Here is a 26,551-nt window from a genome sequence, read left to right as displayed (position 1 = left end):
TGTGGGCTGGCAGCTGTAGCTCTGATTCCACCCCTAGCCTGGGAATTTCCATATGCCATGGGTGTAGCCCTAAAAAGATTTTTTTTTAAAATGCAAGCATATAACTTGAGATGAATGAGATCAAAAGTCAACAAATAGCGGTCACTGCCATTCCGAGCCTTTGTTTCCTCATATTTTAAATGAAGAACCTTACCCTGATGATCTTAACCTGGATGATCTTCCATTCCTGATCATCCTGAGAATTCTATAATTCTCACTTTATTAGTACCCCTTCAAGACTTGTTCTTGATCATTTGTGTTAGGACTACTCCCTGCCTATGCCATTACTGTATCTTGAAAAATCATTTGGGCATACTCTAACATGTCCTTCTCCCATCCCTATATTTAAAACTACTGTTTCTAATATTAGTGAGAGGTTAACTATCAGCTAGGTTAACCATGTATCAGGAAGACATATGCTGACAATATGACACATATAAGAGGTGAGAGTTATAATCTGAAAATACGTTGAAAAGGCCCAGAGGTAGAGTTAATACCTAAAAAAAAGAAAATAACAATATAGGTTAGGAGAGAAGTAAAACAAGAAGCTTTAAATAGCTCGAAGTTAGAAACGGGAGAACAGCAATATGTTGTAATCTAGGGGTAGTTAACTACCGGTAAAAAATAGGTCTGAAATTAGGAGGGTAGTCTTCAGAGTGAGAGAGAGAACAGCACAGTATATGATTAATTTTCCTTAACATCATGATGTTCGGTTCCGTCACTAACTTTGCCCATTCTTCAGTCTTCTGAATTTTCTGTTTCTCTCTTAATTGTGTTAATAATTGAGGAAAATTCTGCCCCCTTAATGAATACACTTGTCTCTCTTCCTGTTCTTCTGTTTACCCTAATGTGTGCTCCCATGCTGAGTAAGATAGCAAACCACTGAATTTCCTGGTTACTTCCAGCATTACCAATGAAAACTTCCTTCTCCGTTTCAAGGCTGGATGTTCAATAAAGGTACTTTCAAAACATGTTTATAACGATGCTTTATCATGTAATCTGTTAAAAATGTATTTAAACATATAATTTAACTTATTATAAAGGGAATCTCCAGCCACTAGAATGTTTGCATTATCAACTCGTGTTATCTCAGATGCATGAGAAACTCTTCTTTGGTGTTTTGTTTTGTTTTGTTTTTGTTTTTGTTTTTTGGCTTTTTAGGGCTGCACCTTTTGGCATATGTAAGTTCCCAGGCTGAGGCTTGAATAGGAACTACAGCTGCCGGCCTATGCCACAGCCAAAGGTACACAGGATCTGGGCTGTGTCTGTGGCACACACCACAGCTCACGGCAACGCCAGATCACAGACCCACTGAGCGGGGCCGGGGATCAAATTCTCATCCTCATGGATACGAGTTAGATTCACTTCCACTGTGCCACAAAGGGAACTCTGGATTGTGTTTTTTAAGGCATTCTTCCTCATCAATTTTGTATCGACCTTTCTGCTCCCAGATCCCTCTGTACACTAGTTCTTTACACATTTCTGGAGTTAACTTCTGGAGTTAAGGTTCATCCTCACTGCATCTGTGGTTAAATTCAACTTTATTTTTTTGAAGAAAAATTGGGACCCCTATTTGAAGAACAAGCTGCTAAATATTAAAGTATCCTTGTTCCTAGGATAACTGTATTAAATCAACTATACCTTTATTTTTACATCTGAGGTTTAACCTAGTATTCTATTTCTAGCATCGAGTACCCTGTTTTATTGACTTGTATCTCAATCTGTTCTTGGGAAATCTGTTTACTGTTTCCCAGATCCAGACCCTTTCATGAACATTTTCAGTTTCCAAAAGATTTAAATTCTTCTCTGAGCCCCAGTTCCTAAAGATGATACCCTGCTTCCTTTTTCTAGAATTCTATCATGCCAACCTTCTACATCCTCTCTGAATTGCTACCTACAGCCTGTTCTGTTGTGATTTTTTTTCAGCAAATGAATTTGTTGAAAATTCATTATGTTTTACCAGAGCTTTCTTATGTCACATTCCTCAGTTACTTTTACCACAATGTTGTGTAGTAAACAATCTCAAAATTCAGTGGTTTATTACAACAAATAGTTATTTCTCAGTCACAGGTTTGCTAAAGGCTATGACTCTGGTGAGCTTGCCTGGAAATAACTGGGCTTGGCTCGGGCTGTGATGTGGATTCAGATCTTTATATTTCGCTGCGATTTGGAGCTGTAGTTCTCTCATACAAATGGCAGATATCCTAGTGAAAATACATAATGTCTCTTAAGGTTTTGTCTCAGAAATAGCTCATTGTCATTTCACCCCATATTCTTTTGTCTAAACAAGACTAATAGCCAATCTTCATATCTGAGAGGCAGAAAATAATACTCTGTTCAAAGTGAACCATAGCAATAAAGGGAGGAAATAAAGAATTGGGAACAAATTCAATCTACTGCACATTCCTACCACTTAATTAGATTGAAGGAAATAGTCACTATGCATTTCAAAGGCTATGCTCAACTTATTTATTTATTCATAAGTATCTACTAAATATTTATTGAATATCAGGCTTAGGGGTTACATTACTGAAAAATAAATTAGCTTTGTCTCATGAAATTCAAAAGTCCCCTGGGAAAGCTGAAGAGGTAAACAGACCATTAGGTGCCATATATGCTAAAATATCATGGTACATATAAGATGCTCTGAATTCCTAACCCAGTCTTGGTGGTGACAGAAAACTCTCTAGATGAGCATTTCTCATTCATAAGTATAAAACTGTCACATTTTTTAATCCCACTTGAGTATATTTAACCTCTGTTTTCTATTTTCCTACTTAGATCTATCCCTGAGTTAACTGAGTTCTCAATTCCTACTTTCAAAATAATGTTTATTTTTATTCATAGAAATAATATCATATGTTGTGAAGATAAGATAACCTTTGAGAGTAATTTCCACAGTAAATTAAAAGATGTAAATGAATAGACAACTACTCATACCTTGTAAAATGTGAATTCTTTAGAAAGACTGCTGTAAGAATAGTTTTCTGCCTACCTTATAGGTATTCATTTTTAGCATATAAGATATTAAAACTATTTGTATTATGACAATAAGATATCATTACCAAATGCATTGTATCTGGATATTTTTCATACTATGATAATCACATATCTCACTTTAAAGATAGTGCATGTGTATATATATATATATATATGTACATATTTACGTATGACTTAATAACTGTTGAAATCACCTTGTTGTTATGATCAATGAGGTATTCATAAAGTCTCATTAGAATTATCTTCTGCCCATAGATAACTAAGTTCACAAGAGACTCAAGCAGAACAAACAGCAAAAACACTCAGAAGCATTTGTTCTTGCTATTCCAATTCCTATTCCACTTGGGAGAGCAAATGTAAAGAGTGTGAAGCGAGACTTAATTCTTACCACAGTTCCAACACTCATCACTTGACCAACTGTGAACAGGTTTAATTAAACTCTCTAAATCTTTATTTTATCACTTATAAAATGCAATAAAATTATAATAACAAAAACACCTAACTGATAGAGTTTTTAGGAAGATTAAATGTGATGTCAATGTGCTTTACACACTATTTTTCATACAGTGAGCACTCAAATAATATTAGCTTATATTTTTAAAGAGATGGCAAGTCTATATTCTCTAAGCCTTGGTGATTGGCTGTCACTGGTGTCATTGAATAATTTTCTAAAGTTAGCCTCTTCTTGCTTTTTGGCCTGTAATAAGTATGCCAGTATAACTCTTTGTTCTTCGAGTCTAAAGACTATACATTAAAAGTAATTGCAATATGAATTTTAAGAGTCCAAGAAGCAATCAATTTTATACTAACCAATAACATAGACTTACAAAAAATACTGAAAAATCCAAAAAGTCTTGAACAATTCCCTTTAAATTATGCTGTAGTGTTTTGGTTTTGTTGTTGTTGTTATTGTTGTTATTCTACACCCTGATTTATTTCAGCGATATTCTTTGGTTATTTAAGCACACCTAATACCTTACTTTTAAGATGCTGTAGTGGTGCCGTCTTCACTATTCCACATTAGTAGCCCCTAATGTTGAAAGAAGATGAAGGTCGTTAGTTATTTAATATTGTTCTCACTGGGGTGAATTGATATAAATTGAACTACACAAAGTCCAGTGGGGTTGGAGGCCCAGAATGTTTAGATGGTGGCCTTCAGGTTACCAGGTTAGGAGCCTAAAGGATGATGACAATCTATACATCTATTTTTGATTAACTGGAGATATATTTCTTGACTTTGCAAGCATGAGAGGAAATTAGATTTAGGCAAGTTACTGAGACAGATTAATCTTGTATTCATTGATTTCCTAGGACCCTTTACAATGCTTTCTCATACGAAAAAATGGCTCCAAAGGAATATAGTAAGGAAATTCACTAACTTGCAATTATCACCCCCATTCCACCAGTTTGGCATATTGGAACTTTAGTGAGCCCTGACAATAATTAATCCAGTCCCATATGTAACATAGGAGAAAGTTTCTTGATGTTTGTCTTGGAAATTTCTTCTATATCTGTGCTTTTCTCTTGGTCTACCTCATGAATACTAATTATCTTAAACTATTGCACTGATATTCTAAGCAGATCCTTCACCAGTCTTTGCCTACCAGAATGCAGCCAGTTCCTAACACTGAGATCCTCTCTTTCCTCATTTCCTACACTATATCATGTTATAATATCTCTGGTTCACAAACTCCTAGAGTGATTCAAAGAAGAGAGTGTCCACCTAGTTTGAATTACTTTGGGAAAAAAATTACTGCTCTCACAATGTCCATTGAGATTATGTAAGCAAGCTGTGCTTTGAGTGAGCTCTCTGCTATCAACCTTGGTAAACCTTTAATAGTCTATGTCCTTGCTCAGTGAACGACCCTCTTCTAGTTCAACTCCCTCCCATCATTGTGACAGCCACATCATTATGTGAGAGAATACAAAAGAGACAAAAAAAAAAAGTAAAGAAAACTAAAGCCAAAAATGTTGCATACTTAAATGCAGATAAGAGCAGAGTAGCTTTGGAATATAGGGAACTAAAATTCATAAAATTCCTATGTCCCAATTAGTACTAATGAGTTTTTAAATATTTTATGATTTTTTTGGTTCTTTACCAAACTTACAATTATGCTTATTATGTCAAAATTCTGTTAAGTTTACACTCGAGCTTATTTTTAACCTTTAATTTACTAAAATACTTTATGAATTTGTATTGTAATTTAGTATCTTAAAATAGTACTTCTTATTAAAAGTTGTTATTAAAAAGCCAAATAAAAGTAATGTGCTTATTTTTTGCAAAGATCACACTATTTTTCAAGCCTGTATTTATTTGAGTAAAATCTATTTGTTTCAATTTTCTCTTTCTCTCACTTCTTTTTCTAAATGAAGAATGTAGTTCTTAGAATAGTGCCTGGCAAATTTCAGGTGCCAAATGTTAATTGAATGAGTTCTGTATATCATTTAATTTTGTCTTCTGAGATGATAAAGGAAGGAATTTAGATAATAATGTTGATAATCCTCTACAGAGTTTCACATACACAATCAATTTTAAATCCCAAAGTATCGTATAACATTATTATCATGTTTATATAAAAGAATTAGGAAACTAAATTCCTCTCTTGCCTAAGTGCAAAGAACAAAAGGGCAAATACACATCATGTGTCTCTCAATGATAAAAACTATTCCTAACCCTAACCCTATAATAATAAAATTTAAGAACTTACTATATTCCAATCATTCTGTCAGTGATTTACAATAAGCATCTTATTAAATCCACATTACAACCTTACTATACAGAGAATTTAAGGTTTATTATAAGTTAAATGACATGTTCCAAGTGATACAGTTCCTATGTACAGGGACTGGATTTCCAACACAGTTCTTTTCAGAACCCATAGCATGCAGTCCTTCTGGTATCTTTATAGTAGTAGTTGTGAAGGCAATAGAGTGTGGTTTGAGGGAAATTTTTTCAAATACAGCTATTCTGATGGAGAAGAATTTAGAGATTTTCTTTTAGAAACATATGAGTAAGGAGATAGCTTTTCTGGAAATATATGTTCATTGGGCTATTCCTTAATTTATATTTTTAGAGAAAAGCTAACACCTATCCTTCTGAAATTATTCCCCAAAATTGCAGAGGAAGGAACACTCCCAAACTCATTCTATGAGGCCACCATCACCCTGATACCAAAACCAGTCAAAGATACCACAAAAAAAAGAAAATTACAGGTCAATTTCACTGATGAACATAGATGCAAAAATCCTCAACAAAATACTAGCAAACCAAATCCAACAATACATTAAAAGGATTGTACACCATGATCAAGTGAGTGTTAGCCCAGTGACTCAAGGATTTTTTAATATCCACAAATCAGTCAGGCTGATACACCACATTAATGAACTGAAAAAATAAAACATATGATCCTCTCAATAGATGCAGAAAAAAAAACTTTGACAAAATCCAACACCCATTTCTGATAAAAACCCTTCAGAAAGTGGGCACAGAGGGAACCTACCTCAACAAATCAAGGTTATATATGACAAACCCACAGCTAACATCATTCTCAATGGTGAAAAGCTGAAAGAATTCCCACTGAGATCAGGAAAAAGACAAGGATGTCCTCTCTCACCATTACCATTCAACATCGTTTTGGAAATCCTAGCCACAACAATCAGAGAAGAGAAAGAAATAAAAGGAATCCAAATTAGAAAGGAAGAAGTGAAACTATCACTATTTGCAGATGACATGATACTATACCTAGAAATTCTGAAGATTCTACCAGAAAACTGTTAGAGCTCATCCATGAATTTGGCAAAGTCGCAGAATACAAAATTAATACATAGACATTGACTGCATTTCTATATGCTATCAATGAAAGATCAGAAAGAGAAATTAAGGAAACTATCCCTTTTACTATTGCATCAAAAAGAATAAAATAGTTGGGAATAAACCTACCTAAAGAGACAAAAGACCTGTACTCTAAAATCTATAAGATGCTGATGAAAGAAATCAAAGACAACACAAACAGATGGAAAGACATACCATGCTCTTGGATTTGAGGAAGCAATATTATCAAAATGACTATGCTAACCAAGGAAATCTATAGAATCAATGCAATCCCTATCAAAGTGCCAAGGACATTTTTCACGGAAGTAGAACAAAATATCTTAAAGAAGAATATCTTAAAGAATATCTTTTGTATGTACCAAAAACCCCAAATAGCCAAAGCCATCCTGAGACAGAAAAATGTCAGGCTCCCTGACTTCAGACCATATTACAAAGCTATAACCATTAAAACCTATGGTACTGACACAAAGACATAAATATAGATCAGTGGAACGGGATAGAAGCCCAGAATTAAACCCACACACCTACAGTCAACTAATCTATGAAAAATGAGGCAAGAATACAATGGAGAAAAGACAGTCCCTTCAATAAGTGATGCTGGGAAAACTGGACAGCCACATGTGCAAGAATGAAGACTTCCTAACACCATACACAAAAGTAAACTCAAAATGGATTAAAGACCTAAATATAAGACCAGATTTCATTTTTAAATTAAAAATTTCTGACCTTATGAGGATGTTAATACACACTGAAAGGTTTTGGGTGTGTTACATAATGGAACACTATCTGATGAAAAAAAAATCCATCAGACTTAATAAAATTTTAAAAAATTAGTTATTTTGTAAAATAAAAGCAAAATCTTGTTCAAATCTGCAGTTCTATGGAGCCAATATTTTTATGCTCTTTTTCCTTTTACATCACTTTTAGGTGTTCCAAGGACTATCAGATACTCTTTAATGAATTTCAATTCAGAATTTCCTGACCAGCATTCAAAAGGAGTTTTCAAAATGTTGGCCGTTTTTTTTTTTTTTTTTTTCCTGCTTGCTACCAAATTCAGAATCAATAGGAATAGTATGAGTATTTTTCTGGCATTGACTCAGAGTCTTATTTAATAATTTGAGAGGTCAAATTTACAGCCTACTACAAATAGGTAAATTGAAGAGAAAAGCATCAGGTAAATCAAAGAGCGTCTGGCAATCACTTTGTTAACTTATTTTTAACTTGTTCTACTAAACAGAGTCACTCTCCATTTCCTCTACACTGACTGCTGCAAACAATACAGGGACAGTCAAACTGATGAACCCCTCTCAATCCACATTATCTACCAGTGGAAAGTTAAGTGTTTAGCGTGTGACAGCTGGATTGTTTTCAAACATTTCTAGACAAGTTGTTTCATTTACTATAAATGCAAATGTTTATAAAATAGAATATAAACTAACGAAACATTGCAAAAAAAATTCCTTCCTTGAAAGTGATGCTGAACATGGGAAAAACTTGGCAAATGTGAGTTAGTTAAAATAATATGATAAACATGACGGCCATGTTAAGTAGGGAAAGACAACTGAAAAAAGGTAGGGAAAAATCATAAAAATCTAGAAGGATTCTGTATTCAGATCATTTAACAAATGGCTTTTTTATTTATTTATTTTGCTTCTTATGGCCACACCCACAGCATATGGAAGTTCCCAGGCTAGGGGTCAAATCGGAGCTACAAATGCTGGCCTACACCACAGCCACAGCAATGTGGCATCTGAGCCACATCTGCAAACTACACCACAGCTCACGGCATCGCTGGATCCTTAACTCACTGAGCGAGGCCAGGGATAGAACCTGCAACCTCATGGTCCCTAATTGGATTCGTTTCTGCTGCGCCACAACAGGAACTCCCAACAAATGCCTTTTTCAATCCAAAGAAACCAAACCTAGAAATCATAGGTAACGCATGACAAGTTTCTGAAAGAAGATGATTTTGGACTCCATTTCAAGGATTTTCATTCAAAATGACTTCAACTGATTTTTCAAGTGATTATATATTTATATCATTTACATTAAATATTATGTGGCATGTATATTTCACTTTATGTATATATTCTTATGTGTTATATACTTTTATTTTATTATGGTATCCCACTTCAAATTGATTATTTGTTCTGTTTTCAGAGCAATCATTGGCCATGAATAGGTTAGGCAACAATAATAAAAGGTTTTTTATGAAGCACTTATTTTATGATATACAAGTCCAAATGTACATGTGCTAACTTATTTCATTTTTCTAGCAGCCTTGTTACTGCCACCTTTTACAGATGAGGATGCTGAAGCAGAGAGTATTTAAGCAATTGGTTCAATGCTTTGTAGCTGTCACACAGTGGAGCTAAGATTCAAATGGGGGCAGTCTGTCCCCAGAGTCCATAAATTGAACATGCATGTATAGTATATGTTTTTCTATATAAAGATATTGATAAACACTTGTCCTTTTTTAGACAGATCAAATTAATGAATAAGCATGAAAAACTGCATGCATATTTATTAAATTATCCCAGTGCTGCCCACTCAGAAGGCAACTTCAAGGTTGTGTTTGCCTACAAATAAATTTGCACCCATGTTCACTTGCAAAGGATGGTTTATCTCTCTTAAAATTGTTTTCCTAGTCTATTTTTACTAATATCTCATTCCTAACCTCTAATTCCTCACCACTAGACACTTTTCTAATACTCCTTCTGAAGAACTGAAAGATGCCTGGCATATCTGGTCTGTTTTTTCTCCATAAAACTCAATTGCTTTTGCAGCCTAACTTCCACCCATCGTTCTAGCTTAATGATCGACACACTGGCCAAGAGAAAAAAAATGAAACAAAATACCTTGACCTTGAACCAAAATACACCACTAAATTTAGCTCTGCCTGCTCTCACCTCCATTATGGTGTCCCCAGCCATGTATACAGGATGCCCTTGATGCCACCATCCCACTGACATGCCTGTCATAAATTGATTGGAACTAGAAGAACTGATATTTTTCATTTTCTCTTTCTAAAATCCAAACTTATTCATCGAAAACCCTGGGAGGTAGACTCTATACGTAACACTCTCTATTTAACTCCATTAAATTCAAAATATATTCTGACAAGTTCCCTGTCTTCATAACAGTCAGCCCTCAGAAATGGTTTCCTACCAACCAGTAAATGGATTTTGATTATGAACACAGGGAAAATGTGGGGTGATGGGTACATTAGCAAGTACTACATTTAAAAATATGAGTTTTAATAATCTAAAGTGTAGCCTTAAGTAGTTATGGGAAAGTAATTCTTATTCATTAGCTATAGATGTTCTATTAACTCAAAAAACCAAACTGGGCAACCCAGGAGAAAAGGGAATCCCCCCATTCGTGGTTGATGAGATCATGTTGAAACTCTCTCAGCTGATGCCTGTTGGAAACCTGAATGTAATATGTTGGGGAGTGTGATTCTATAAGAAAATTACATGAAAAATAGCAGACTTTGCATTCTTCTATGCACTTACTTTTTTTTTTTCCATTCTGAAATTAATGACAATTTACTCTGTTGAACTTGAGAAAAACCTGAAGATGACTAATCTTAGTTCTGACTTGAAAGGCAGGAAAGGGAACAGGTAACTCTCAGAGGATGTGTGGAAATCCCCCTTTTTACTCTTTGGTCTCTTCTCTCATACACCAGCCCTCTAGCAATCCCTGATGACAGATAGAGACAAAACTCTGGGGAAAGGGGACCTTTTTTTGTGTTCAAGGAAGCTCTGGTTACAAAAGGATTGGGTGAACCCTATTGCCTTTTCTCCTCTGCATCTCCCTATTGCTTCATTCCAGACACTACTAGCACAGTTGTGGAAGTTCACAGCAGAGTGGGGTAAGTAAAACACCAGGTTTTTTTTTTTTTTTTTTTATTACCAGAGATCCAAAAAGAAGATATCCAGCGAACTTAAAAGAACTGGAAAAGTCATGGAGAGGAAGAAGCTTAATAATATAACTCCATAAAGTTTTCTACCTGAGCATCCCCAACCTCATGCATGAATCTGATACTATTTCCTGTGTCAAAGGCACTGATAACTGAATTAAAAGACCACCTGCTATTCTCCACTGGATGTAAACAAGACCACAGTCTCCTAACGTTATATATAAAATGTCCAGGTACAATCCAAAATTATTTTACAAACAAGCAAACAAACCAAAACAAAACAAAGCAAAAACAGGAAAAACCTAATTAGTATGGGAAAAGACAATTAATAGATACTAACACCAAGGTCGAATAGATGTTAGAATTTTCTGACAAAGACTGAAAGCAAGTATTATAAAAATTCTTCAGCAGGCAATTGTGAAAACTAATGAAGCCAATGGATAAATAAAAAATCTTATCAGAGAAATAGAAGATACAAGGACCAGGCAGAAATTTTAGAAAATAAAAATTCAGAGGACGATGGCGAATGGGCAAATAAACTGGATTGTACAACGAGGCAATAAAATAATATCCAGTGCTAAAATGAAATCAGCTATAAGCCATGACAAGATATGGAGGGACCCTAAATGACCAAGTGAAATAAACCAATCTACATACTGTATGATTCCAACTACATGTTCTGGAAAAGGCAAAACTATGGAGAAAATAAAAAGGATTAGTGGTTTCCAGGGTTAGGGTGGAGGGGAAGGATGAATAGGGGGTGCACAGATTTTGGGGGCAGTGAAAATACTCTGTATGATGCTATAACGATAGATATATGTCATTTTACATTTGCCCAAATCCATAGAATGAACAGCAAGGGTGAACCTTAATGTAAACTGTGGACCTTGGGTGATTATGATGTGACAGTGTAGGTCCATCAGTTGTAACAAATGTGCTGCTTTGGTGGAGGATGTTGATAATGGGAAAGGCTGTACATGCGTGGGAGCAGGCATTATATGGGAAATCTCTGTGCCCTCCTCTCCATTTTCTGTGAATCTAAAACTGCTCTAAAAAATAAAATCCTTAATAAATGTTATAGGATGGGCATAATATCAGAAAATAAATGATAAAACAAAAGATCCAATAAGCTCAGATACTGAGAACAAACAAGTGGTCACCAGTAAGGAGAGGCAGGAGGGGCCAATACACGGGGAATAAAACTACTGTGTATAAAATTACAAGCAACAAGGACATATTGTGTAGCACAGGGAAATATAGCCACTGTTTTGTAATAAATTTAAATGGGGCATAATCTATAAAAATATTCAATTGTTATATTATACACCTGAAATTAATATAACATTGTATGTCAACTATTCTTCAATAAAAAGAATATCCAAAAAAATAAATAAAAAGAATATCCAGTGAATTTAGAGATAGACCTCTATATGGAAATATCCAATTTGTAAAACAGTGAAGATAAAAGTGAAAAATAATTCTGTTTGGTAGTCTTAGAAAATATAATCTCAATTCCTTCTCATTCCAGGAGACCAATTTAAGGATCTGGGAAGTTTATATTATGCCTATAAAATAAAGAAAGGAATCCAATCTTATTTATTTGCTTAGTGATAAATCATGGCAAAGCCACCTGGCTTTACCCTTATCTGCCCTAGTGAACTCTCCTGACATTATCCTTATTCCTGGCCTGTTACCCAGGGATGACATCATCTACGTGTTGCTGATGGTATATAAACAACTAAGGTCACTCTCACTTAAATGAGACCCCTCACCTTATGGTCATGTCTCTAGCTCTCAAACTCCCAGCTTTAATAGCTATTTTAGATCATTATGTTTTTGAATGGTATTAAAGCTCCTCTTTGATTTATTGCTTTCTGTGTCTCATTCAGCTTCCAGATCTGCACAGTCATTTGCTGTCTCTGGAGAAAGAGTCCTTCTTACACTCTAGCTCTACAATTGAAGACTAAATTCTGATTTACCAGCCAAAAGTAAGTGTTCAATCATGAGCTACAATCAATTTCTTGAAGCCAAATCTCAGAAAGGTCTATCCACTCAAAATTTTACCTAGGTAGTGATACCCTAGAATTTTGCCTATTTTGCTGTGCAAGGAGTTTTGAAGAAATTTGATATAGAAATTGCTTTATCTGCTTAATTTGTGACTTTGACAGTTTCACATAATAGTGTTTATTTCTAATTGATAGATATCACACTTTAGCTCAAATCTCCATAGAAACACAAAATTGAAGTAATTTAATATTTTGAGGTGATAATCTTTCTTAGAAGACTTGTTTTGTTATTTTCTTTTTAAGCTTTAGTTCAAGTTTCTTTTAAAACCTCAGGTAAACGTTTCCCACTGATCTTCTCAATACTTTGGCCTTGTATTTTAGGTATATCTTCTCTGATTTCCCCTTAATTTTTAGTCAAAAGTTTTCCAGAGACATTTATAATGAACTTTTACATGAAGATAACCTGAAATGTGAAGTGAGGGGATGATTTATGAATTCTAATTCCTCAGAAATATGATGTCATATAAAGCATTATTTCTTAACTGTTTTATGATTGTTTGTATTCACCATATTTTTAAAGTAAGAACAGTCCTGCTAAAATCTGAAATTTCTGTGCATGCCCCATAAGAAATCATTAGGATCAGCACGGCTAGAGTACTTCCATGATATTTGAAGAGTTATTTTTTTGGTTTGTTTCTGTGTTTTGATTTTGTTTTTTAAGCAGCTTTACAGCTGTAAAACACATACAAAATCTAGGTGGTTCTCTGGCTACACTTCCCTGCCTCTGTAAATAATGCAACAGGGTATAGCAATAGGGGCTTGATGGAAAGTGCTGCAAATGCAGGAATCTGCAGTCTTTTACTAGGTTCTGCAATGCATTCAGTACATCTAGCTACACTAGGATGAGCAATGGTACAAGTACTTGCAATGCCATCGTCTTATTTTATACAAGAATTCAGCTTAAATTTTAATGTTGTGCTTATTTTGTTGAGGAAAAAAAAAGTTATATAGGTTATATCTTAAAAACAACAATGATAACAAACCCCATCTTTAAAGCAGCTCCAAAATTGCTATTCTTGAATACAGTGTTACACTGTCAATATTAGCTCTTTAGCAGTGTTTCTTGAACTGTGATCTTTAGACTAGATGGTCAGAGTAATCTGCATCCAGCCCTAAATATACTGAACCAGAAATTCTGTGAGTGAAGCTTATAAATTTACTTACCTACTTTATCTCTTCCATAGGTGATTCTTATGCCACTAGTTAGACAACCTTTATCTCTAAGTAAGGAAAAGACTGTGCTTCAGAATAATAAAATTGATGAAATAGCACTGATGCTCTTTAATTAAGGCCTGAAGGATAAGAAAAACCATCAAAGACTAAAAAGGAAAAAATGACCTAAAATCAATAACTATTTCAGTATTAAAAATCATATATTAGAGCCAAAAGGGACCTTAGTCCAAACCTTACAACATATGACAAGTAAACTGATAGTAGCAAGTGTTGTCTAATGAGTGCTTACTATGTGCTAGATATTGTGCTAAGCACTGTAGAGGAAATATTTGATTTAATCTTTGTTTCTCTGATGGTTGAAGATTTAAGATTCTCAAGTATGTTATTGGTAAAGATGGAATCAGACTCTAAATTAGGCTCAAAGCCACATTCTTATTTTACCTCGTAGCTTCTTTTCTTCTTCCTGGATGGAAGAAAGATGAACGCCACCAATTACATGTACCCCTTGAAATGAGTTTCAAGTACTGATAAGTCACACTTTTACAAAATGTTTGCCATCTACTTACTTTTTCATTTTTCCCTGAAGAAGGAAGAAATTGAATTCTCTAAAATGTCATACTTTGACCTTATCCAAAGGCTAAGGCACAAAGTATGTTGTGTTAAAATGAAATGACTAAGAAAATATCCAGATTGAAGTTTTATGTGAAGAGCACCAAGACTATTAGAATTAGTTCCTTCTCAATGATTTACTCTTAATTTTGTAATGAGCAATTATACATCATGATCTTTAAGCAATAATTTAATTGTACATTCTGTGCTGTGTAGGATTCTAGAGCCATCAATTTGCTTGCTCATTATCTCTAAGGATCTGTTTGCATGTGGGCTGTGTGCATATGCTTCATCCAGTCATTTGTCAAACATCCTTATATTTTCTGTTTCCTACAATCATCATTTCTTTAAGTTTGCATGACTTTATAAGGTCAAAACCTCTATCTTCCCTTCTATTCTCTGACAGACTCAATATGGGGAATAAGTAGTTCTGTCTTCGCTCGCATCACTTTAAGCAAAAAAGCCAAATATTTTAGCATGGCTGAACTTTCATGCTCAAGTCCTGATCTACTTTTTCAGCTCTATTTCTTAGCACTTTCTTTGTTCTCCATCTTATATTACAACAATATTTGAAATGCCACAAGCATATAACACTATCTCATTCACCTGTGCATGTGTACATAGTGTTTTATGCCCTGAGACTCTCATTTTCTTATCTGCCTGAAGAATTCTAAGTTCTGCAACAAACTCTAACTCAGCCTCAACCTCCAGGCAGGATTAATTGCTTTCTTCTGTGCATTATCTCTGGACTTTGTACTTACCTTTCTCTATCACTGCATTTACCACTCTATATTCAGCTGTTTGTCTTCTTGACTTCTTGATTCTGAATTTCTTTTTCTTTTTTTTTTTTGTCTTTTGTTGTTGTTGTTGCTATTTCTTGGGCCGCTCCTGCGGCATATGGAGGTTCCCAGGCTAGGGGTTGAATCGGAGCTGTAGCCACCGGCCTACGCCAGAGCCACAGCAACGCGGGATCCGAGCTGCATCTGCAACCTATAGCTCACGGCAACGCCGGATCCTTAACCCACTGAGCAAGGCCAGGAATCGAACCCACAACCTCATGGTTCCTAGTCAGATTCGTTAACCACTGCGCCACGATGGGAACTCCGATTCTGAATTTCTTGAGGGAGATTCTCCTTTATTTCTCCAGAACCCAGGATACCTGACAGAGCAAATGCCTACTGAATAAAAGAGATTTATCTTTCCCTTTTCTTTACTTTTGTTTGTTTGTTTGTTTTCGGGCTGCACCTGAGTCATATGGAGGTTCCAGGCTAGGAGCCCAATCAGAGCTGTAGCCACTGGCCTAAGCCACAGCCACAGCAACATGGGATCTGAGCCACATCTGCAAGCTACACCACAGCTCATGGCAATGCTGGATCCTTAACCCACTGAGTAAGGCCAGGAATTGAACCTGCCGTCCTCATGGATGCTGGTCAGATTTATTTCCTCTGAGCCATAATGGGAACTCCTGCTTTACATTCATAAAGACTCATACCTTCTTAATGGAGTTTTCTTTGTAAAGAAAACATAATAATTGAGAAAACAGCATTTAGTGGGAATTAGCAGTTGATTACCAGACTGAATATTAATGATTATGCTTACTGGTCAATACAATGGGAACTATTATTGTCAAAGGGTTTCACAGTTTCTGAAGAATTTTCTTATACATGAACTTAATGTTCATACTACCAAGGTCAATATTACTTAATTATTGCAGCTAAGAGACTGGAGATCCCACAGCTGTAAATGGTTTGCCCATTTTGGCTAGTTTGTTTTTAACCACAAATTTCATGCTCATTCCAATTGCAAAGAGAGGAGTTATGAATGAATAGCTTAGAGAGTCCAAGGAAAATGGATAATTTGTTCCTTTCTTAGAAGTCTTCAAAATGAAAAATAATTTCATTTTCTTAAATATTATTTAGCATAAATAATTCATTTTCTTTCAAATCAAATGGGAGCTCACAAGCATTTGTTTTTAAATATGTATTCTGTATCTCAGATGTTGAGATATATGGCATGTGGATAAGTATGCCCTAAGGCTTATGCAAAATTTCAGAAGACTTGTGGGAAAGGAGTTTTTGCAATGATTAAAAAATAGCAATTATTTCCTTTTTGGGGCGGTATTAGGATCATTTGTTTTTTTTTTTTTTTCTTTTCTTCAATAGATCCCTAATACTTTCTGTATAAACACATACATGACTTATTTTTACTTGATAAAAAATTATTATAGAAATAAAATCTGTTTTAAAATTTGGAATTTCAATTAATAGATAACATCATTTTAGAAATGATTATGCTATTGCAGCTCAACATTGTCCTCTGGTGATTTCAACAAGAAAACAAGGAAACTAAAGCATAGTCCCTACAATGTATTCACACATCATTTCGACAAAAATGTCTTATTTAATTACACACAGTTTTGAAGCCCAGAACTGCTATTTTTTCCCTCCTCGCTTTTTCATGTCTTTCCTTTAATATTCTCTGAATGAAAAGTGCCTAACTGCATTTAAGAGCACTGAATCACTTCCCCACACTGCAACCCTACGTGCCATTGTCAAAGGCTCTTCCAGAGCTGCATTTTCTAATAGTCACTGACATAGGCTATTAATGGCTTATGCTCCACTGTCTCATTTTTTGTGATAATTTTCATCCTAGTATCACCAGTTATTTCTTCATGAGACTGCCACTTTGCAGGTAGACTTTCATTCCTTCCCACCAATGTGACTCATGACCCTGGGTCTATGTGAGAGAACACCCTTCTCTGCTGTGAATTTCCTGCCAAGTCTTTCCCCTTTCTCCATTTCCAAAGCGTAGATGCAAACAACTGAGCTCAAACACTATGTATTTAAAGAGGCTTCACTAAAGTTTAATGAATAATGAAAGGGGAGTGTAACTCAAGCAATAACAGCTATTCCACTGTCCTCTGCTAAACTGGCTCCTTGTGTAGGTCTTCATCTGTGTCCTTCCTGGCTTCCCTCTATTCCTCAGCATTAGAACTGCTTACCGGAGTTCCCATCGTGGCACGGTGGTTAACAAATCCGACTAGAAGCCATGAGGTTGCGGGTTAGATCCTCAGTGGGTTGAGGATCTGGCATTGCCGTGAGCTGTGGTGTAGGTTACAGCCACGGCTCGGATCCCGCATTGCTGTGGCTCTGGTGCAGGTCGGTGGCTGCAGCTCCGATTAGACCCCTAGCCTGGGAATCTCCATATGCCTCAGGAGCGGCCCTAGAAAAGGCAAAAAGACAAAAAAACAAACAAACAAACAACTGCTTACCACCTGCCTACAGTTCAGAGCGTGAGCCTTCATATCTCCCACCAGCAAAGAGAGAGGATATTTCCCTACGATATATCTAAATTTCTGTTCCCCAGGTTTTCATTGTCTTTCTTTGGTTTAACTTCTTTCAAGGATGATTGAGACTGGCAATATCCATCATACTCCATGGAAAACCCAACCCTACCTCTGAGGTTTACTATGCTTTTATGGTCTGGACGCAATAGTCAGAAAGTATTTATTGCTAAATCTGCAAATGCCTGAGCAGTTTAATTTTGTTCGTGTTCACCTTCAGATATATATCTATGATTATATCTGTATATTATATTAAACAGACATTTAATTGCCTCAAATGACAAAGCACATTTGTATTACAGGAGTCATGCATCTCTAGGCAAACCTTTAATATTTCTCAATTACTTGCTAGATTATATTCAAACTTCTTAGTTTGACATTCAAAACCTCTCATATTCTGCTCCTAGCCTACATTTTAACTTTATTGTTCCTGTGCGTCCAACGTTCCATTATATCTGGCCAGTTGAGTAAGCAGTCTTTACATTTCTTTCACCCATGGTTGTTCTAATACAACTACTTTCCCATAGAGACATGTTTTTATTCAATGACAAAATTGTTAAAATCCTCTTCATAACTCAGTTATTAACAAGGCATCATGGAACTCAAACTAAATGAACCAGACTTTTTGTACTAACCATATTTCTTCTAAGAAACTATTTTTTAAAAAATTGTTGAGAGAGAGGACAAGATGGCGGAGGAGTAGGGGGACACGCTCGCCCTCTCCCACAAACACAACAAAAAAAGCACATCTACAGAAGAAATGACTCGCACAGAACAACAACCAATCGCTGGCAGAGGAACCTAAACTCCAATAACGGCAAGAAATTCGTGACATTATTGGGCAGAACGGGAGAAAAGAGGAGAGTGAGAGAAGGTGAATCCGAGCGGGACGGGCGCTCCCGAAAGGGAACTGCGGAGGAGAAAGGGATCCCGCACCCTGGAAAGTCTCCTACCGGGGGAAAGATCAAACGAACCGGAGGAATCTCCAGATGCAGAGAAGAGTGTAGCAGTAAGTCGGAGTACGGAAAAACGATCAAGAACCCAACGGACCATCTGAACTACGGGCACAGTCACCAAAAATTGAGACGCCTGGGTGGGGGCTGGGCACCGAATCCTCGGCTCCAGAGGTTAGTCCCCGGGAAAGGGCCGGGGGACGCCTGGGTGGGGGCTGGGCACCGAGACCTCAGCTCTGAAGGTTGGTCCCCGAGAGGGGGCCGGGGGACGCCTGGGTTGGGGCTGGGCACCGAGACCTCGCCTCCGAAGGTTAGTCCCCAAGAAAGGGCCGGGGGACGCCTGGGTTGGGGCTGGGCACCGAGACCTCGGCTCCAGAGATTAGTCCCCGGGCTAGGGGGGCGGGGAAGAGCGGAAACTGCTTGGGAGGTCTCTAAACCATTTGACGGGGCAGAGACTGCCTGGGAGACTAGAAAACAAAGCTGTCGCAGAGGAAGGGAGCAATACTCTAGGGGCGGGGAAGTGGAAAGCCGCCTCAGAGGGAACCTGGGAGAAGAGCCTGGTCTGCGCCCGTGCTGGGGAGGGGAGAGAAGAAGGGGTGGGTCCCCATAGAATACCCCCCACGCCACAACAAGCTTACAGGCCCGCTAGCTAGCAGAAAGCTGTGCTTCCCAGTGCATTCCCTCCCCCCACCCCCGCCACCCCCTACGCTCTCGCCGAACCTGGGGCTGCCTGCCATCCAGGAGGGCTGGCCTCAACAATTGCCTGAAGCCTACCACCGCAGGGGCTCTCCCTGCACAGGCCTGCTTGCCCTTTGGAGGGGCTACACTTCCACAGAGCAGCACCAAACACCACCAGCCCCCTAGAAAAGGCCTGCAGCCCAGAAAAGCTAGAACAAGCCTAGCCAGGCCGTGAATAGATCGACCTAATTCTCCGACGGTTTTTCTGAGACGGGCTCCCCCGGGGAGGAGCCTCTTGAGTCTCCAAGGGCCTTGCTACACGCCCAAGACCCCAGGGGGTGCTAAGACCTAGTGGGCCAGCTGCATAGGACTGCCAGCTCCAGGCAGGACCCCCTGCAGCCCAGAAAAGCTGCAACAAGCCTGGCCGAATCGGGAAAAGATCTCAGACGGTCTTTCTGAGTCGGGCTGTCCTGGGGAGGAGCCTCTTGAGCCTCCAAGGGCCCTGCTACCCGCCCAAGACCCCAGGGGGTGCTGAGACCTAGTGGACCAGCTGCATAGGACTGCCAGCTCCAGGCAGGACCCCCTGCAGCCCAGAAAAGCTGCAACAAGCCTGGCAGAATCGGGAAAAGATCTCAGACGGTCTTTCTGAGTCGGGCTGCCCTGGGGAGGAACCTCTTGAGTCTCCAAGGGCCCTGCTACCCGCCCAAGACCCCAGGGGGTGCTGAGAACCAAGTGAAATCTGCTACCATCGTGGGGTGGACCTCCCAGTCCTGTCTGCCCTCAGGAAGTCCTCCTTTGCTTCAAAGAAACACTGTTAGTCCCATCAACACTCCAGAAAAGCCACACTGCCTCAAAAAAAGATTGACCAACAACGACAGCCCTCAGGAAATATTCCAGGGCAGTGACAAGGCAAACACTACCCGATAACGGAGAGTACAACTCCCTCAGGAGAAAGAAGACAACAAGCAAGATGAAGAAGCTGAGAAACCACCCCCAGTCAAACCAACAGGAGAACTCACCTAAAACAGTCAACAATGAAACTGATCTCTGCAGTCTGACAGACCTGGAGTTCAAAAGAGAAATAGTGAAAATACTGAAGGAATTAAGAGAAGATATGAACAGCAATGCAGATACCCTCAGAAAGGAGCTAGAAAATATAAGGAGGAGCCAAGAAAAACTAGAACATTCATTTGCAGAGATGCAAACTGAACTAGGGGCAGTAAAAACCAGAATGAATAATGCAGAAGAACGAATCAGTGATATGGAAGATAGAATAATGGAAATCACTCAATCTGGTCAACAGACAGAAAACCGAATCAAAAAACTGGAAAGCAATATAAGAGACCTATGGGATAATATAAAACGGGCCAATCTACGCATAATAGGAATTCCAGAAGGAGTAGAAAAAGATAAAGGAATGGAAAATATATTTGAAGAAATTATCGCTGGAAACTTCCCAAATCTAAAGGATACTGGATTCAAGATACAAGAAGCACAGAGGGCCCCAAACAAACTGAACCCAAACAGACCCACACCAAGACACATCATAATAAAAATGGCAAAAGTTAGTGATAAAGAGAGGATCCTAAAGGCAGCAAGAGAAAAACAGAATGTTACCTACAAGGGAACCCCCATAAGAATATCAGCTGATTTCTCTACAGAAACACTACAGGCCAGGAGGGAATGGCAAGAGATATTTAAAGTGCTCAAAGGAAAAAATATGCAACCTAGAATACTTTATCCAGCAAGAATATCATTTAAAATAGAAGGGGAAATAAAAATTTTTCCCAACAAACAAAAACTTAAAGAATACAGCAACACAAAACCCAGGTTAAAGGAAATATTGAAAGGGCTTCTCTAAACCAAAAAGAAAGGAAGGAAAGGGAAGAAAAAAGAAAAGAAAAAAAAAAAAGAAGAAGAAGAAGAAGAGGAAGAACTAGGACTGAGGAAGATACAATCAGAGAGCAGTCACTCAAATAAGCCAGCATACAGATTTAATCATGAACATGCTTCAAACAAAATAAAATTAAAAAGAAAAAAATAAAAGAGTCATCAAAACCATAAAATGTGGGCAAGGGATGTTAGGAGGTAAATAATCCTTTTTGTTTGTATGTATGTCTCTCTTCTTAATTTTAATATAATAATGAAGTGTTTGAACTTACAGGACCATCAGGCTAAAACACACAATTATAGGAAGGGGTTAGCATACTTAAAAAACAGGGCAACCACAAGCCAAAACCAAATATTGCATTTGCAAAAAATGAAAAAAAAAATACACTCAAGCAGATAATAACAGGAGACCATCCAACCAAAAAAAAAAAAAAAAGAAGAATGGAGAACCATAGAATCAACTGGAACACGAGGATCAAATGGCAATAAATAATCATCTATCAATTATCACCTTAAATGTCAATGGACTGAATGCCCCAATCAAAAGACACAGAATGGCTGAGTGGATAAAACGGCAAAAACCTTCAATATGCTGCCTACAAGAAACTCACCTTAGGACAAAAGATACATATAGATTGAAAGTGAAAGGCTGGGGAAAAGTATTTCATGCCAATAGACATGACAGAAAAGCAGGAGTTGCAACGCTCATATCAGACAAAATAGACTTTAAAACAAAAGACATAAAGAAAGACAAAGAAGGACACTATTTAATGATTAAGGGATCCATCCAAGGAGAGGATGTTACTATCATCAACATATATGCCCCAAACATAGGAGCACCCAGATACATACAACAAATATTAACAGACATAAAGGGAGATATTGATGAGAATACAATCATAGTAGGAGACCTAAATACCCCCCTCACATCAATGGACAGATCCTCTAGACAGAAAACCAATAAAGCAACAGAGATCCTAAAGGAAACAATAGAAAAGTTAGACTTAATTGATATCTTCAGGACACTACATCCAAAAAAATCAGAATACACATTCTTCTCAAATGCTCATGGAACATTCTCAAGAATCGACCACATATTGGGACATAAAGCGAATCTCAATAAATTTAGGAGCATAGAAATTATCTCAAGTATCTTCTCTGACCACAATGCCATGAAATTAGAAATCAACCATGGGAAAAGGAAAGAGAAAAAACCTACTCCATGGAGACTAAACAACATGCTACTAAAAAACCAATGGGTCAATGAGGAAATCAAGAAGGAAATTAAAAACTATCTTGAAACAAATGATAATGAAGACACAACCTCTCAAAATCTATGGGATGCTGCGAAAGCAGTGCTCAGAGGGAAATTTATAGCAATCCAGGCCTTTCTCAAAAAAGAAGAAAGATCCCAAATTGACAACTTAACCCTCCACCTAAATGAATTAGAAAAAGAAGAACAAAGAAGTCCTAAAGTCAGCAGAAGGAAGGAAATTGTAAAGATCAAAGAAGAAATCAATAAAATAGAGACTCAAAAAACAATAGAGAAAATTAATAAAACCAAGAGCTGGTTCTTTGAAAAGGTGAACAAAATTGATAAACCCCTGGCCAGACTCACTAAAAAGAGGAGAGAAAGAACCCAAATCACCAAAATTATAAATGAAAAAGGAGAAATCACAACGGATACAGCAGAAATACAAAAAACCATAAGAGAATACTATGAACAACTATATGGCAATAAGTTTGACAATCTGGAAGAAATGGACAATTTTCTAGAATCTTACAGCCTGCCAAAACTGAATCAAGCAGAAACAGACCAACTGAACAGACCAATCACTAGAAATGAAATTGAAGAGGTCATAAAATCACTCCCTACAAATAAAAGCCCAGGACCAGATGGCTTCACAGGTGAATTCTATCAAACATATAAAGAGGAATTGGTGCCCATCCTCCTTAAACTCTTTCAAAAGGTTGAAGAAGAAGGAATACTCCCAAAGACATTCTATGAGGCCACCATCACCCTCATTCCAAAACCAGGCAGAGATACCACCAAAAAAGAAAACTATCGCCCAATATCATTGATGAATATAGATGCAAAACTTCTCAACAAAATCTTAGCCAACCGAATCCAACAACATATCAAAAAAATTATACACCATGACCAGGTTGGGTTCATCCCAGGTTCACAAGGATGGTTCAACATACGCAAATCAATCAACATCATACACCACATTAACAAAAAAAAAGTCAAAAATCATATGATCATCTCAATAGATGCAGAAAAAGCATTTGACAAAGTTCAACATCCATTCATGATCAAGACCCTCGCCAAAGTGGGTATAGAGGGAACATTCCTGAATATAATCAAAGCCATTTATGATAAACCCACAGCAAATATAATCCTCAATGGGGAAAAACTGAAAGCCTTCTCACTCAAATCTGGAACAAGACAGGGATGCCCACTCTCACCACTGCTCTTCAACATAGTTTTGGAAGTCTTAGCCACAGCAATTAGACAAACAAAAGAAATCAAAGGCATCCATATAGGAAGAGAAGAGATCAAACTGTCACTGTATGCAGATGACATGATTCTATACCTAGAAAACCCTAAGGACTCAACCCCAAAACTCCTTGAACTGATTAATAAATTCAGCAAAGTGGCAGGATATAAGATTAACATTCAGAAGTCAGTTGCATTTCTGTATACCAGCAATGAAGCATTAGAAAAGGAATACAAAAATACGATACCTTTTAAAATTGTACCTCACAAAATCAAATACCTCGGAATACACCTAACCAAAGAGGTAAAGGACCTATATGCCGAGAACTATAAAACCTTAATCAAAGAAATCAAAGAAGATGTAAAAAAATGGAAAGATATTCCATGTTCCTGGATTGGAAAAATCAATATTGTGAAAATGGCCATCCTACCCAAAGCAATCTACAGATTCAATGCAATCCCTATCAAATTACCCATGACATTTTTCACAGAACTAGAACAAACAATCCAAACATTTATATGGAACAACAAAAGACCCAGAATCGCCAAAGCAATCCTGAGAAACAAAAACCAAGCAGGAGGCATAACTCTCCCAGACTTCAAGAAATACTACAAAGCCACAGTCATCAAAACAGTGTGGTACTGGTATCAAAACAGACAGACAGACCAATGGAACAGAATAGAGAATCTGGAAATTAACCCTGACACCTATGGTCAATTAATCTTTGACAAGGGAGGCAAGAACATCAAATGGGAAAAGGAAAGTCTATTCAGCAAGCATTGCTGGGAAACCTGGACAGCTGTATGCAAAGCAATGAAACTAGAACACACCCTCACACCATGCACAAAAATAAACTCCAAATGGCTGAAAGACTTAAATATACGACAGGACACCATCAAACTCCTAGAAGAAAACATAGGCAAAACACTCTCTGACATCAACATCATGAATATTTTCTCAGGTCAGTCTCCCAAAGCAATAGAAACTAGAGCAAAAATAAACCCATGGGACCTCATCAAACTGAAAAGCTTTTGCACAGCAAAGGAAACCCAAAAGAAAACAAAAAGACAACTTACAGAATGGGAGAAAATAGTTTCAAATGATGCAACTGACAAGGGCTTAATCTCTAGAATATACAAGCAACTTATACAACTCAACAGCAAAAAAACCAATCAATCAATGGAAAAATGGGCAAAAGACCTGAATAGACATTTCTCCAAGGAAGATATACAGATGGCCAACAAACACATGAAAAAATGCTCAACATCGCTGATTATAAGAGAAATGCAAATCAAAACTACCATGAGATACCACCTCACACCAGTCAGAATGGCCATCATTCATAAATCCACAAATAACAAGTGCTGGAGGGGCTGTGGAGAAAAGGGAACCCTCCTGCACTGTTGGTGGGAATGTAAACTGGTACAGCCACTATGGAGAACAGTTTGGAGATACCTTAGAAATCTATACATAGAACTTCCATATGACCCTGCAATCCCACTCTTGGGCATCTATCCGGACAAAGCTCTACTTAAAAGAGACACATGCACCCGCATGTTCATTGCAGCACTATTCACAATAGCCAGGACATGGAAACAATCCAAATGTCCATCGACAGAGGATTGGATTCGGAAGATGTGGTATATATACACGATGGAATACTACTCAGCCATAAAAAAGGATGACATCATGCCATTTGCAGCAACATGGATGGAACTAGAGAATCTCATACTGAGTGAAATGAGCCAGAAAGACAAAGACAAATACCATATGACATCACTTATAACTGGAATCTAATATCCAGCACAAATGAACATCTCCTCAGAAAAGAAAATCAATCATGGACTTGGAGAAGAGACTTGTGGTTGCCTGATGGGAGGGGGAGGGAGTGGGAGGGATCGGGAGCTTGGGCTTATCAGTCACAACGTAGAATAGATTTACAAGGAGATCCCGCTGAATAGCATTGAGAACTATGTCTAGATACTCATGTTGCAACAGAAGAAATGGTGGGGGAAAAACTGTAATTGTAATGTATACATGTAAGGATAACCTGACCCCCTTGCTGTACAGTGGGAAAATAAAATTTAATATAAAAAAAAAAAAAAAAAAAAAAAAAAAAAAATTGTTAGTGCATTATAAACTGTAGTGAGCTTTATAGTTATGAAAAAATCAAGTGTTGATTAAGGGACCTATGCAGTCCAATAGGAATCTGATTTTTTAGGTTCCATGTGCTTCCAAGAGTGAAATTCTGTAATGATCTAATTCCATCACTTGACCTACATAATTTACCAAGGTGGACATTGGGGAAGCATCAAAGTCAGCACTCTTCTCAATTAACTAAAAAGAGAACAACTACTGTTTCTTTAGCTTATTCGGAAGAAAATAAAAGATTCTGCTCTCAATGATCAAACACATGGGTTACAAAGGTAATAAATAATACACTGAAGAGATTTAAAAAAACACAATTTAGAAAAGAGTCCTAAAAGTGCTCTCTGAACTAAATGAATGCCAGCTCATTCATTTAGGAACTAAAGCATTAAAATTA

At 37.3% G+C, this 26,551-nt stretch overlaps 1 protein-coding gene across 1 annotated transcript in view; it reads left to right on the top strand.

The window, feature by feature from the left end:
- LOC146404857 (uncharacterized) overlaps positions 1–26,551 on the top strand; it is a 464,658-nt gene that overhangs the window by 343,474 nt on the left and 94,633 nt on the right. Inside the window, exon 8 of the mRNA XM_085019480.1 lies at positions 12,683–12,781. The gene's annotated coding sequence lies outside the window, so the exon portion shown is untranslated. The remainder of the gene's footprint in view (positions 1–12,682; positions 12,782–26,551) is intronic.

This window comes from Sus scrofa, chromosome 3 (genome assembly GCF_054392235.1).
Source record: "Sus scrofa isolate SSC_HxYL_T2T_F1_AM1 chromosome 3, Sscrofa_HxYL_maternal_Yorkshire_Landrace_v2.0, whole genome shotgun sequence".
Lineage (NCBI taxonomy): Eukaryota > Metazoa > Chordata > Mammalia > Artiodactyla > Suidae > Sus > Sus scrofa.
The sequence above is the reverse complement of the archived record's forward strand: the minus strand, read 5'-3'. Positions and strand labels throughout refer to the sequence as shown.